At 39.4% G+C, this 13,720-nt stretch overlaps 1 protein-coding gene across 2 annotated transcripts in view; it reads left to right on the forward strand.

Moving 5' to 3' along the window:
• The window catches only part of PARD3B (par-3 family cell polarity regulator beta), a 431,776-nt gene that overhangs the window by 401,406 nt on the left and 16,650 nt on the right, over nucleotides 1-13,720 (forward strand). The gene's annotated exons all lie outside the window — the stretch shown is intronic.

Raw genomic sequence — 13,720 nt, forward strand, 5'->3', positions numbered from 1 at the left:
GCATTTCAGAGTTTTCAGTCGCATTTCTATGGGAGTTCTAATAGCGGAGTGTAAGACTTAGCAAATCAGAAAGGGGAGCAAGATGGTGCTAGAAGAGATAGTGGGAAGAAAACAAAAATAGCATAATATTCCTCCTTTAGAATTAGAAGGCTGGGACAGACCTTAGAGGGGTTGCCCAATCCACTTCTTGGAGCTACAAGCAAGATAATTTGTAAAAGCAATGCAAAAATAGCTATTTACAAGCAAGGAAAGATTCCTCATTGTGAAGTAGTGCTGGCATTTAGGAAACCAGTAAATAGTTTCTTTTTGCTTGTTTCTTTTTCCACTAAGCTATTTACATTCCAAGGTGTCACTGGAGAGATTGATTGATAAATATGTAATGCTGTGTCCAATTCCAGATGAAAATACAAAGAATATCTTACTTTCGGAAACCAGTATATATAGGCTGTCTCACAAGACATTGTTGAATGTTTGTAGGCATCTTTAATGTATGTGGTTTCTAAACCCAAGGAGTGTCTGTAGTTTAGTTACTGCTTTCAAAGGATACTTGTGTCAGCCATTGTTTTGGAAATTCATCTTGTGCAGTAACTGGCTTTTCTAACGGAATCCTGCTTCCAAACAGTGTATCCTGTATGTATGTCCTGACTGACTGTGGATATTCTTACTCTCCTGGGTAAATAGCCATCTTTTTTTTGTAGTTCTCCAACACTTCTGTCTCCTGTCATGTTTTTAGCAGTGATTTTTGCAGGTTGGTTAGGTGTAGTTTAATTATGCACACTCTTTTTTATCTATTTTAAACTTCAGTTTTGTTGAGTACTTCCCTGTGAATTACAAGAATGTATTAGCAGTTGATGTCCAGTGTAACTCTCTACAGCAATTTTCGTATTCCTGTGTCATGTCTCCTTTTATTCATTTTCCCTTCAAGCTAATCAACCCCATTTTTTCAATCTTTATAAAACAAACTTCCCAGTGAAGTAACTTCACCCAGAATTCTTTCTATTTCACCAGTATTCCTTTCAAGTGAGGATGACCAGAAGTGAGCACAACAGTGCAGATGCAAACGTGCCCTTGCTTTATGCAAGCAGTGTTCTCTGTATTCCTTCTATCCCCTTCCTTTTCAAACCCACTGCATCCTCACCATGTCCCCTAGGCATGTGTACTGCTCGCCTCTGAACCCTGCATTTTGGTGTTGTTTTTTAAAAGAAGTAGGTCTGTCTGAATCAGATCATGAATTTCACAGTTTCTTCCCAAAACCTCCATTTAACTTGCTGGAAACATGACTCTCCAGCTCTTATGACAGGTTTGAGTATTTAGCTGGCTGGGACTCACCATTTAGGAAGTCATCCAAACATTCAATAAGCTTTTGAAGATCAGTGTGAAGTGTCATTTCTCTCAGTGCCTTAGAAGATTATGCTGGAGGGTGAGAGGGCCTGCACTTCAGCGGGGTTGTGTGTGCTTCCTGACCCAAACACGCTGCTGCGTGCAGGCTATGCTGTTGCCACGTCTCCTGAGGGTTTCCACCCTGGTAGGAGCAGAGCTTTGGGACAGCACATCCTTGGGTGTGCCAGCAGTTCAGCAATCGGCTGTTGCCTTCTATACTTAGGATTTTTAAGTTTTGCAGTTTCGTCTTACTGCAGTAATTAAGCTCTGGCAGTCACAAATGACTAGATTGCTACAGTGAAGTCTCAATCCAGAAGAAGGGGATGCACTCTCATTGCCAGTCACTAATGGAAATGAGTGATTTCTTTTGTTCTCATGGCTGACTGCCCAGGAGTATAGCGGAATCCAGGTAAAAACCACCCATTTGCCAACCTATTCTCAGTGGAGGATCCATGAATGGGCAGCATTATTAAAAAAAAAAAAAAAAAAGGGAGAGAAATAGGAAGTTAGAAAAGAAATAGAGGTAGTATTTCCTCAAAGAGCAGCGTTCTTCTCCCCTGCATTCTAGTATTAGTTTATGGTGTCCTGCCCGTGGGCTTATTTCCCTCCTTGTCTTGTCCTGTCCTGATCTCGGTCAAACTCCTGAGCTGCATTTGGTATATAATTGTCTGCATACTTAGCCGTTTAAGTCCAGTTTAATAAGAGATACTTAAAGAGGCTTCAGATGTGGGCTGTAGATGCTGGGAGGCAGATTCTTACTGCAATATTGTGTTGAGTCCAGGAGGATATGACCTTTGCCTGCTGCTCTGGTGTGGCACACACAAGGAAAAGAGAGGAAAACGCTTGGACTACAGCCAGTTTCACTGGATGAGGAGGGAGGAGGGGATCTGTATTGTGTCAAGAGTAGCTGTGACCTACACAGTGAAACTGTTCTGCTTACCTGGAAGCCAGCAGGAGTCATGCCAGTGTGTGTGGGCATGGACAAATTGAGTAAGAGAGCTTTGGTTTTCCTCCCCACTGGGCAAGAAGGAGGAATGATCACTTGCCAAAGAGCTTTATGAATGTCTGGTGCCCCTAAGGCACTACCCGGTTCCTGTGCAAAGGCACGCATCCTGCATGAAGGGGAAGTCAGACTGCCAGCAGCATCCAAACAGAGCTGCTGCTGGGTTGTAAAAATCTAAGCTTTGAAATATCATTGCTGCTTTGCCCTTTTGTTTTGTATTTTTCTGTCTTTCTCTGAAGCTGCTAATTTAAGCCTAGATATTATGGGCCAAATTCAGGTGATACAAATCTGTATTAGGTAGCTGTATTTGTAGAATTCAGCTGTGTCAAGTGTGCTTGCCTTGTCGGTACCTGCAGCAGGAAATCCAGTGTCCCAGTCTCAGTGAGCTCAGTGATGCCCTTTTTGCCTTTGAGCGGAGGATCTGTTCCTCTGTAAGGTTACATTTTTAATTAAAAGCTGAAAACAAGAGGCAGCAGCCTCTGGAGGAAGGCTTTGCATGTGACTGGCTTAATGAGTGGCCAGATGAGTTGTGTAGTTCAGTTTCTAGGTAAAATATCAGTCTGTAGCCTTGGTTTGGAAATGTCTACAGAGGCAAACATCTGAATTAGATGATAAGTGGCTGTGGCAGGAGAGTGGCAGGTCTTCATCTCACACTGCATTGTGCTGTTCTGTCTGCAGAAAAGCAGCAAAGTGGGAAAGACAGAATGGAAGGCTTTGCAAGAGAGATACACTTCTTTGCACTCAATACTTACGTGTTGCCCTGGGGCTACGGCTAAGTAGTGCTGAGTAGTAGTATTAAGCAATCTTAAATCCTCCTGCTTAGGAGGAGAATGACTTTGATTCTTAGACCTCTTAGCCTCTTCCTTTGGGAAGAGGAGCAGGGCAAGGGTGTGGGAGCCAGAAAAACGTTTGTATTTTTTAAACTATTTTTAATGCCTGTTTTCTTGGTGTAATCCAGAGTATTTTCCTGATGGAGCCATGGAACAGATATGAAGCTGAAGCCGCTCTGTTTGTTCATAGTTTTATTTTTGAGCTTGCTTTTATGGAAATCTGTCTTAATGTAAATCACAGCCTTGCCAATGGCAACCGTGTTTGGAGAAATCTCGTGTTCTGAGGACATGTTCTTTTCTGTGTTGATGGAAAAGCTGGCTGGGACCAAAAGCAGACTGTCAGACACTGAGACGGGACACTGGTGACATGATGAGCGTAGATCAGAAAGCTCTGCCATCTTCCTGGTAAGAAATGCTGATTCCGAAGGAAAGCTAATACTCCAGACTTTCTCTGGAATCCTCGTATTACTGAAAAAACATGCATTTTGGTTGAGAAAAGGGGTGGGGCTGGAAAGGCAGTAAGAGCATTAGGAAATAACTGTCAGCATGGAAAAATGAGTTTGGGCTGTGTAGATGAGTTCAACTGTATTGCTGTGGCTGGAAGGAGACCACTGAGCACACTGGTAATTGGCTCACAGGAGTATCTGTCATAAATGTAACATGCATCTTAAAACTGGGAACTTGCAAATGTATTAAGGGACTAGCCTTGCAGTACAGTGGCAGCGCGTAGTCCTGCCATGCTGGAAGCTTCTCCTCAGATTGACCATGCAACTTGTGCTTCTTCAGGCAGTAGCTAAAAGCAGCACATCCTCCATTTCTAGGTATGAAGGCAGAAAGGGCAATTTTGATCACCTTGCCTGAGCCGTCCAAGACCTTCTACTTTTCTGCATCAAACTAAACTTCAGTTTTGACCCATCACGTTACTTTTATAAATGTATTTACAAAAGCATCTAACCTAGAATTAAAATGTCACGTTTTAGAGAATTCATTACATTCTTCAGAGGTTAATTATTTTACTGTTTAAAAAGATTATGCCTTTTTTTTCCCTAAGGTCTGAAATTACCCAATTTCAGTTTCTAGATTCTACGGTAAATATTTTTTCTGATAGAGTCAAGCCTGGAAAATGCCTTCCTTTCAGTATTTCTATGCAGTGACCATTTATGTTACCTTTTAACCTCCCTTTAAATAAATTAAATAGATTGAGCACTTAGGTCTTACACTATAAAGCATGAAAACAGCATTGACTCAAGGGGCTAGAGTCTCCATGCAGTCAATTTATGGGGTAGCCTCTAGAGTTGAGTCAAAACCGTTTTCAACTCTGGCTCAAAAGCAAATTCTATAACACCTATGTCATGAAGAGATAAGGTTCCTCAAACAGAAGGAATGGATTACTTAGCAAGTTTCATTAGCTTTTTCTTGCACTTGAGTGTTCTTGCCTTTATTTTACTAACCAAGTTTATTTCAAAATGCAGGATCTCTGCAGTTTAACTGAATCCCAAAAACGTCATCAGAAAGTGACTTGACACAAATCACAAGTTAATAGACTATTAAATAAGAGTCATCATTCACCGTTGTCTAGCAGAATCTGAAATTAATATACTGACATTGCTTAAATATGTATATAGTGTATTCTCCTGGTTAACAAAAAGAAATCACAAATTTAGTGCAGACTATAATTAGCTGCAAATCAACTTGTCAGAGCATTCCCGACCTATGGGAATTGACTAACCAAGGAGCACAGATGAAAAAGCAAGGTTTAAAATCAATTATTTAAATCAAAATTCCCTGCTTGTTGGTTTAAATCACAATTAATTTTTTTCTTTTAAATCACTTTAACTTATTCCATCCCATGTTGCAAAAAATCTGTCCCTCTTCTCATTTTGTATACTTCATTTAAATTCCTCCTTGACATCCGACAGTATGTTATACAGCATTGACCCAGCAGTGCAGTCGTAGTTATAGCCGTCAACTGATGGATGTGATGTCCTGGTTGTTTTTTGATGTTGACCTGTCTGCACTGACAAGTGCTGTGCAGTGGCCCAGTGGTTCTCAGTAACAGTGACAGTGCTGCTCTGTCCCATAATGCTGCTGCTTTCTGCCAAATTATCTTCTTGGTGCTCAGACACTTCTTAGTAACAGTCCGCTTCTCAATTTTCCACTGTTCCTTTCTTCAGTTGACTTAGGCTCTACTGAATTTGCTTTTTTCTTTTTTTTAGCCCAAAATTGTGCTTTATGGCAGGCAGAGGGTGGCAATGCTGATGCAGACTGCAGGTATTGTAGGGAATGCCATTGCTGCCTTATAGCACTGTTTAAATTGGAGCATCTTTCACCTGGTTAAAAAAGAGCATCTGCAGATATTATTTTCAATGGGGTGGGGGGGGGGGGGTGCCAAAACTTTAATGGCAGTGAAGTAATTTATCAACCCAGTCCAGAATTGCCACAGTCTGTCAGTCAGTGAAACCATGTTACTGGACATATATTATGCAGTTACAAAGCAAACCTATTAACTTTTGGTGCATAATATCATACACAATATTTTTAGTAATGCCCAGACTTTCCCTCTAAAGTAGTGGAAAACAGTTAAGGGCAGGGTGATGGGAAAATATTTTGTAGTTCCAGGTAGCTGAAAAAAGTCTGTATCAATACAATTTCTCATATTGATTAAAATTAAGAGACGAGAGTCAAGAGAAAGATTTGAGAACCAGTTGTGAGTGGTCTTTTTTAATTTTCAGTGCAAATATATTTTTTTTTAATATTCCTCTGACATAACTGCAAAACTAAGAAGACTTGATAATTTGGAGTCTTAAATTGGATTAGAACTAAGTAGGGTGCAAAAATGAATGGCCCACCTAATTTCATCATCCTGATCATGTGAAATATAAATAACATTCAAAGAGTGTATTCTACAGTATCCCTGATTATTAGCTTTCTCTTCTGTTTTAATCATCTAAAGTAATATCAGTAACTCAGGAATATTTTTTAAATACGATTTTTATCTTGACAGCTGTACTTTCATTGAAAATGCAGCAAAATCTTATCTGTCTGTATCTTCCAATGTGGTGATCTCAGTATAAATGAAATATGTGTATGGTTTTAGTTGGGTTTTAAGTCCTGGCAGATGAATTTAGAATCAGTTTTAATGGAAATACTGGTCCTACTCAAGGACCTCCAAGATACATTACAATAAACCAGCCAAGATGAAATACAGGCAAAGTAAAAAGATTGTTCTTACATGCTAGAGCACAAGCTTGGGAACCAAGCTGATGTGCTCATTAAAAGATTAGCTTAAATCAGATATCAAACAGTTTAAGATTTGCTTAACTAACTTTACTTAACTCTGCAAGATAATAAAACTGATTGCTGTGGAAACTGTCCAGTGTCTCTGAGATGTCAGGGAAGTCACTGTATCTCAAGAAGAGCAGAGTCCAAATCCATAGCAGAACACTGGATTCGAGATACATATGGGCACAGAAATCTGGAAGTGCTCTGTTGCAACTTGTTCTGGTTTATCTGTTTCAGTTACTGGGCTGCAGTGTGCCATGGTACTGATATCACCTCAGTGTCATATGTGAAGTCTGAAGGCTTTATTTCTGTATGGTGTCCAAAAAATTGTCCATTTGTCCAAAAAATCTGCAGGGTTCATAAATAACCTGTGTATACCTTCTACAGGGAGAGCCTCAGGCATTAAAAGCAGAGCAGGTTGGAAAGGGTCAGTTTACTGTAGACGTTTCAAAAAATGGTCTTGTGTCTTTATCTAAGACTTGGCTGAAAGGAGGAAAGAAAATTGTAAACAGGATCACAATTACAGAAATCTCTATGGTGAATTGAAAAGGAAGGAGATTTGGTTCTAAAACATACCTCCAGCTTTCTAATAAAATGGAAATATCACTTGAAATGAACAGGATGCCTCTATCCAAGCCAAATTAAGTCTTAATACTGAAAAAGTATGCTTTAGAAAGTCAGAAAGGTCAAGGTTCATGACATCAAATCATGGATTGTGGCTGGCAGGCAATCTCTATAATTTGCATGGGAATAACTAAAGAAAATTGACCAAACAAAATGTCTGCAACAATTGGGACGTAGCTTGAAAAAAACACTAAAACCCAGATGTCCCAGAAGAATACTTTGGAAGTGTAGAAGGAAGCAGACAGGGATGGGTTTTGTCAATTTTTCTAATAAGTCAGTCAACTCCTCATAGCAAAAAGCCAGTTAATGCAATATGGAATAGTTTAAAAGTCAATTAATATTTTGAAAACTAAACAGCCAGCCTTTTTGCAAGGGGATACTAGCTGGAGTAAATAAAATTACTTCCCAGTGGTGTGGATTTTAGTGTATAACCAGGCGTAAGGTCCTCCCACTCAAACTAAGGGCACCAAACTCAGCTTAAAAACACAGGAGATGGAGGAAAATATTGCCTTTGAACAAAAGGGCTTGAATTAATAGTATAAAATCTAATGAAGTGGTGGAGACATTGCCTCAGAAAAGAAAGCTGTATTAGCTATGCCTCCAGTGAGTAAAAGAACAAAACAACGGGTAGGGAACAAAATATTAACAGAAGAAAGAAGTGTCAGTACAAAATGGTTAGGATAAGATGAAGGATCTGTGGAAAAAAGATAAGTGAATGCAAATTAAAAAGAAGATGATCAAATTAAAAAACAAAAGCATATATCCCATAGAATGCATCAACAGAGTGATATGCTGAGTGAAACCTGGGGAATAAGATGTGTGCTACAAAATGCAAATACATCCATTGCATTGTTGAGATGGATATTGAAATTGCTCAGGAGACCAACAGGCTGGGAAGCTCAGCTGGCTGCTTCATAGGTATGGATATTTGGAATAAAAATGTTTCTGCTTATGTTGGGTTATAATTCAGAACTGATCAAAAAGTGTGGACTATAGGCTGCAAAGGTGAGGAAATAAGTTTTTCTTTCTATGAGAAAGTGCATTGTAAAATAAGCCAACTCCACTGCAGTTCTTGGCTTTGGCTTTCCCTTGATAAATAGGTCTGGAGGTGTGGCTGAAAGATGGTTGTCAGCGAACGTTCTTTAAAAACAGCTAACAAAGGAGAAATGTAAGAAGCCAACAGCATCAGGTGTAAATATATATGACTTTTGAGGATGTTGATCAGGATTTTTTGAGCAAGCTTCCTGCAGCTCTCACAAGAGTTGTGCACGAACCTCCTGTGTGTTCTGTCACTGCTCAGCTAGGTTCCTGTAAGCAAACAGCAGCTTTGTGATGGCACCCATTGCTCAGAGGCAGACTGCAGTTAGTTCTCCCTAATCCAGCCAATTCCTTTGTCTCCATCCAATATTTGCAAAGCAGGCTCAGAAAAAACAAAAGAAGAAAGGTGTTAAAAAGAACAAGGAAGTTGGACTGTCACGATGGCAAGTTTCACGTGTCTAACACCAAGCCATTTAAAGTGAATCAGTTACAGGTATTCTTACTTACGTATTTAGGAAAGAGAAAGGGAGATTATGATGATAAAGTAGGAAAGTGAATTGTATGTGGACATTCTTAATTGCATGCTGCAAGGTAATGACAGGCTGTGAAATCTTAAGAACTCAAATATAGTTCTGGGTTCTTTTACAAACACATAGGCGACAGAGTCGTGAGCACTCAGCATGCCACCCACCGAGAAGTAAGAAACAGGGTAGGGGAGATGGAGCCATAGAGAAACACAAGGACAGTGCTTCAAGCAGACCTGCAGTTGTTTGTTATCCTTGGTGAAACCCTGCCTTGTGAAGAGAGAGCTTTTATATAAACTGGTGATTAAAGGAAAGGGGTATCTAATTTGGGATTAAGAGAATCACTGAAGAATTTAATAGTAAAAACAGTTGCTAGAGCAGCTGTTTCAACACAGCTCATACAATTGGCAGCCAAACTGCTTCCATTTCCTAAGTATGTGACATCTTTAATTTCTCTGCACAGAAGTCTCTTAAGCACATAGCAAGAGAATATTCTAAATTCTAGAGGTTTTTGTCCAACTTTCTTTGCAAATATATTCACCTAAGGCTTTTATGTTGCTCTTCAACTACAACACTTTAGAAAGTCATGCTTTGGATGTGTTGATCCAGGTTGAGTAACACCCTATTCTGCAAGAAATGTTGTAGAAGCTAGTACAAGCCTGATCCAGAACCACTGCAGTCCTTGGATGTGTTCCTACCGATTGCAGTCAGCAGTAGGTTTAGACTTAAAAGCGATCACTGTTAGAGCATATTCCTTCATTTCTTTGCTGTCTAGGTCAGTCTGGTAGTAATTTGATAAACTCTAATTAGGATATTTGTTTTTTTCCTCAGGAAATCTGCCCACTAATGTTAATAGTCTCTCTCCACATTTTGGAGATCCTAGAAAAAGGAATATATCTTTGCCTGCTCTCTATATTCTTCACCCCATCTTATTTTACCACAGGTATAAGTGAAGTAAAGTAGGGCTTAAAAATTAATGTAAGTCAAGGTTGTTAAGAATTGAAAATGTTCAGATCACTAGCATTTATGGACCAGTAACTTTTGTTAAGAGCAAGCATGGAGCTAAAACTCCTGTAGTACCCTGTTAGAGAAAATTAATTCCTGCTTTCTTAAGAATCTTTACCCTCATCTCCATGCTTGGAAAAGATTGCATTGTTCTAGCATTTAATAGTTATGTAAATTAGCACTAATTTTGTCACTTAGCACCTGTAGGAAATTTTCTACTAGAACAGTACTTTATGGTATAAACAAAGCACAAGATGCACAGTGATGCTGTTCTTTTGTTGATGCTTATTTGGAAAAATCTGCATAAGCTATTGAGCATCTTTACCACAGGTAAAGATGTTGTGGATATGCCAGAAACATGCCAGCAAAACTTTGTAGGTGTGTGGTTGGTGTTGAATAGTACATAGGCCACTAGTCAGACTTTCAGCAAGCATTATTTTGGAAATATATTAAATACCATAGTGCATATGCTAAAAACTTAACCACATCTTTATGGTAATGGTAGTGTCTTTGCTGTACTCAAAAATTTTGTCTGCCAAATGTAACTTAATCTGGCTGTAGAGATATTGACAGAACTCATACCTTCTGCTGGCTTCTGTCTGGTATTGATGTGGCCTCCACTAGTTCTGCTCTCTGTTCTGCGTGAGCAGATGGGATCCTACAGCTGTTTGAATAAGTATTAGTTGTAAAGAGTTATTCTGCTCTGATTAACCATTCAATGATGCAGGAAACGGTGAGGGAGAGAGCACCTAAGGAATCTCTCAGCTTCAGGCCTGTTGTCCAACAGGATTCATTTAAATGTTTGAGTGGTGGTGAGGAGTCATGTAAACTGGAAGCTGTTCCTCAAGTCACCATCTTCTCTCTGTGCACAGAGTAACTGATAGTTCATGTGCTTGCAACAGTTGAAAAAACAGAGCAGAACATGCAAACATGTCCACTGTATAACATACGCATGTGGGAAGCAAGAGGAGAGGGTTGACTTTAATAGAAAGTGAATTATCTGTCATTTTTGTTCCACTCCAGATGTAATTCAGCAAGGAGATTGGATCTGTACATTAGATAGTCTGAGATGGCACCTTGGAAATTGGCAGTCAATTCCAGCCGGAGAGGGCGGTAAATGTGTGAACAAAACCCAGCCCAGGTTATCAAGCAAAACCCTGAGCCAACGGGGTTCCTTGGATATTGAGTAGCTGGCACTTTTCTCCATTTAAAGAAGAAAAATAGCCTTTGTTTTTCAGGTGGAGGGAAGTACTTTGAGAGCAGTCTCTTGTAGATCATGACAAAATCTGGCAAGCAAAACCAATCTCAGCAGGATTTCACAGTTGAAAATCCATGTGAATGCTTTTTGCTTGGATCTAGGTGTTAGCGTACTGTTGTACATACCCATGTGTCACCAGGTTTTGGTCCCTTATTTAGCATTTTTGTTATGAATTTTGGCTCAATCTGAGTTGCTGTGCTTTAACGAAAAGGAATATTTGTTTACTGAGAACTGAGATAGATGTCTCCAATATAAAAAGAATGTATTTTTAGAAGCATGGTATGGTCACAGTTTTTCCCTTTGTTTTGCTTTCACACAGAGGTAATAATGATATGCTCTTGAACTGAAATCAACCACCCAAGACAGTATCTGGGACAAAATGAGTAGAAGAAAGGACATACTTAACAGCCTTTCTTCCAAAGATCCTCAGACAGCAAACACACTTTACGACTACACCTTCAGCGATTAAGATTTCCAAAATGAGTTAAAAGCTTTAAGCATCCCAGTAGCCACTCATAAAGCTTATGAGACTTTGCTGTGTGTACTGTTTCTTACTGGCTGACTCAACTTGTGGTAGTCCTCTAATTAGCTTTGTAGGGGTCTCTGAAGGCATCTGAGTTTCTGACTGGCTAGGGAATTAGGCTGAATTTAGGCTGCCTGGATATACCCGTGCTGGTTTTGAGCATTTTTTGTAAGGATCTTGTTACTGCGTGGTGTGCTGCAGCCCCCTCTGGAATGGCAAGTGGAAGCAGCTTGGTGGTACAGACTGTGCTGCGGTAAACGGCAGAAAGCACAGAGCAGATCGGTTTGAAACGAATGGGAATTAAAAAAAAAAAAAAAAAGATGAATTCAATTAGTCAGTTGAAATTGAGTTGGGGTTTACAACTTGAATTTTTAGGCCCAGATCCATCAGAGCACTTAAGCACCTGATTTACCTTGAATACATTTTGCTTTTCAATAGCAATCCTTTGCCTAGCTATCAGAGACCTCCAGGAAACCTGGACTTAAACGTGCATTGTAAAGCATGGGGGAAGGATGGCAGACAGTCAGTGGTACTTAGAGAAATTTCACTTTTTCACTCCCTGCACTTTCTGTGGTTTAAATAATGCCTCTTTAATGTTGCCTTAATGCAATGCTTTTTGTTAAATATCCTGTAAATAATATCAAGAAAGGTTATTTAATGAATAATCTTTTTCTTTGAAGAGACTTGTTACTGATCTTAACTTGGAATCTCTTTGGTATTATTGAGGGGAATAACAACCTTAATGTCATTTTGGTTTGATTTCTTTGTGTGAAGGGCTGACAGCTCTCCCTTCTCTCTTGTCACCAAACATCTGAAGAAAGCTCTGTTATTGAGAGATTACTGCAGTGGTCCTTGGTCTTACAGAGATTTCATCAGGAACATTTTGCTTTTAATAGACAATGGAAAATGTTCAGCTGTCCATTATTCCATTTCTTTGTACACAGTCTAAAAATATAAATGAAAATTATAATTACATCTGTAATTCTGAGTCTCAGCTGAAATCACTTTAATCCCAATATGGGGGGAAAAAAATCAATACAGAACTCTTAACCCTGGTCTTTTCCTCCTTAGACATTTCATTTTCAGTTGTACTAGTTTATGCCACAAGTTTTATAAGTTTTTCAAGGGACTTTAGTATACAGAGACAATTTTGCATCCTCAGAATGGTATTGCTGCTTTGTGCTTTTCTGACTTAGCAACTGGAATGTTCTTCTTGAGTAGTGGTTGATATTGTAGCTTCTTGATATGATATGAAATTTCTCCCTTTTACTTTTCAATCATTAAAAAAAGAGGGACCTTTGAAATGTTGCAAAGTTCTTTTAAAGAAAATCCCATTTTACTAGAAGTAGAATTTACATGTATTTTCATTAAAGAGGGAACCCAAGTCATCATTAAAGATTTAACATTGAGGTTTGGAAAAGATGTCATTCTCAACTCACCGCAGGCTCTCTCCACTATATTGTGCTTTTTTCCTGTGGGATTCAAATAGTAGGTCTGTCAAGGTTAAATTTTATCGTTGTTGGGGTTTTTTTATATCAACATCTGTAAGTACAGACATGCCATCAAGTGTTTTGTGTTTCTGAAACCTGCACCTTTCTGCAAACCAGAACTTACACCTATAGTTGCTTTGGTTTGAGTTAGCTTCTGGTGAGGAAAGGAGAGGTTGCTTTTATGCTGTAAGGCCTATGCAAACTATTAATTGTCCACTAATTACAGCTTCCTCTGAAGCATCTGGTTCTGGTAATAGTCAAAGATGTGATGCTGCAATTTAGGAAACACTCTGCTACATTGCCCCAGTTGCCACACTTAATCATAGATGTAACATGTGCATAGCAGAGGTGTGCTGTGCATCTGGTAGAATGTCTTGTTTCTTAGCAATTTTGCATATATGGACCCCTCTCTAGATCATGAGCGCTCAAAAAGTAAAAAATAAATTAACTGCACTTTGGTCAGTCTTTTCTCTGAATACCTGAAAGACACAATTGAAAAGGAATGCTTCCACGTGGAGTGAGGCATTTCAGCAACCCACATCTAGACTCAAGCTATTTATTTGCTGTCTAAGGCTGTCAGGCCTTAACTTCCTGACTTCATTCCAGGATACAGATGTCTCATTCTCTCCCTGCCCTCTCCTCCCCTTTCAGATACCATTCTCCTATACAAGAGCCTAATCCAAAGCTCATTGAAATGCTTCCATTGACATCCAGAGGCTTTAGCTGAGGCTGGATGAGTCTGGAGCACAGAGGTCCTCATCAC

Source organism: Strix aluco, chromosome 6 (assembly GCF_031877795.1).
Source record: "Strix aluco isolate bStrAlu1 chromosome 6, bStrAlu1.hap1, whole genome shotgun sequence".
NCBI lineage: Eukaryota > Metazoa > Chordata > Aves > Strigiformes > Strigidae > Strix > Strix aluco.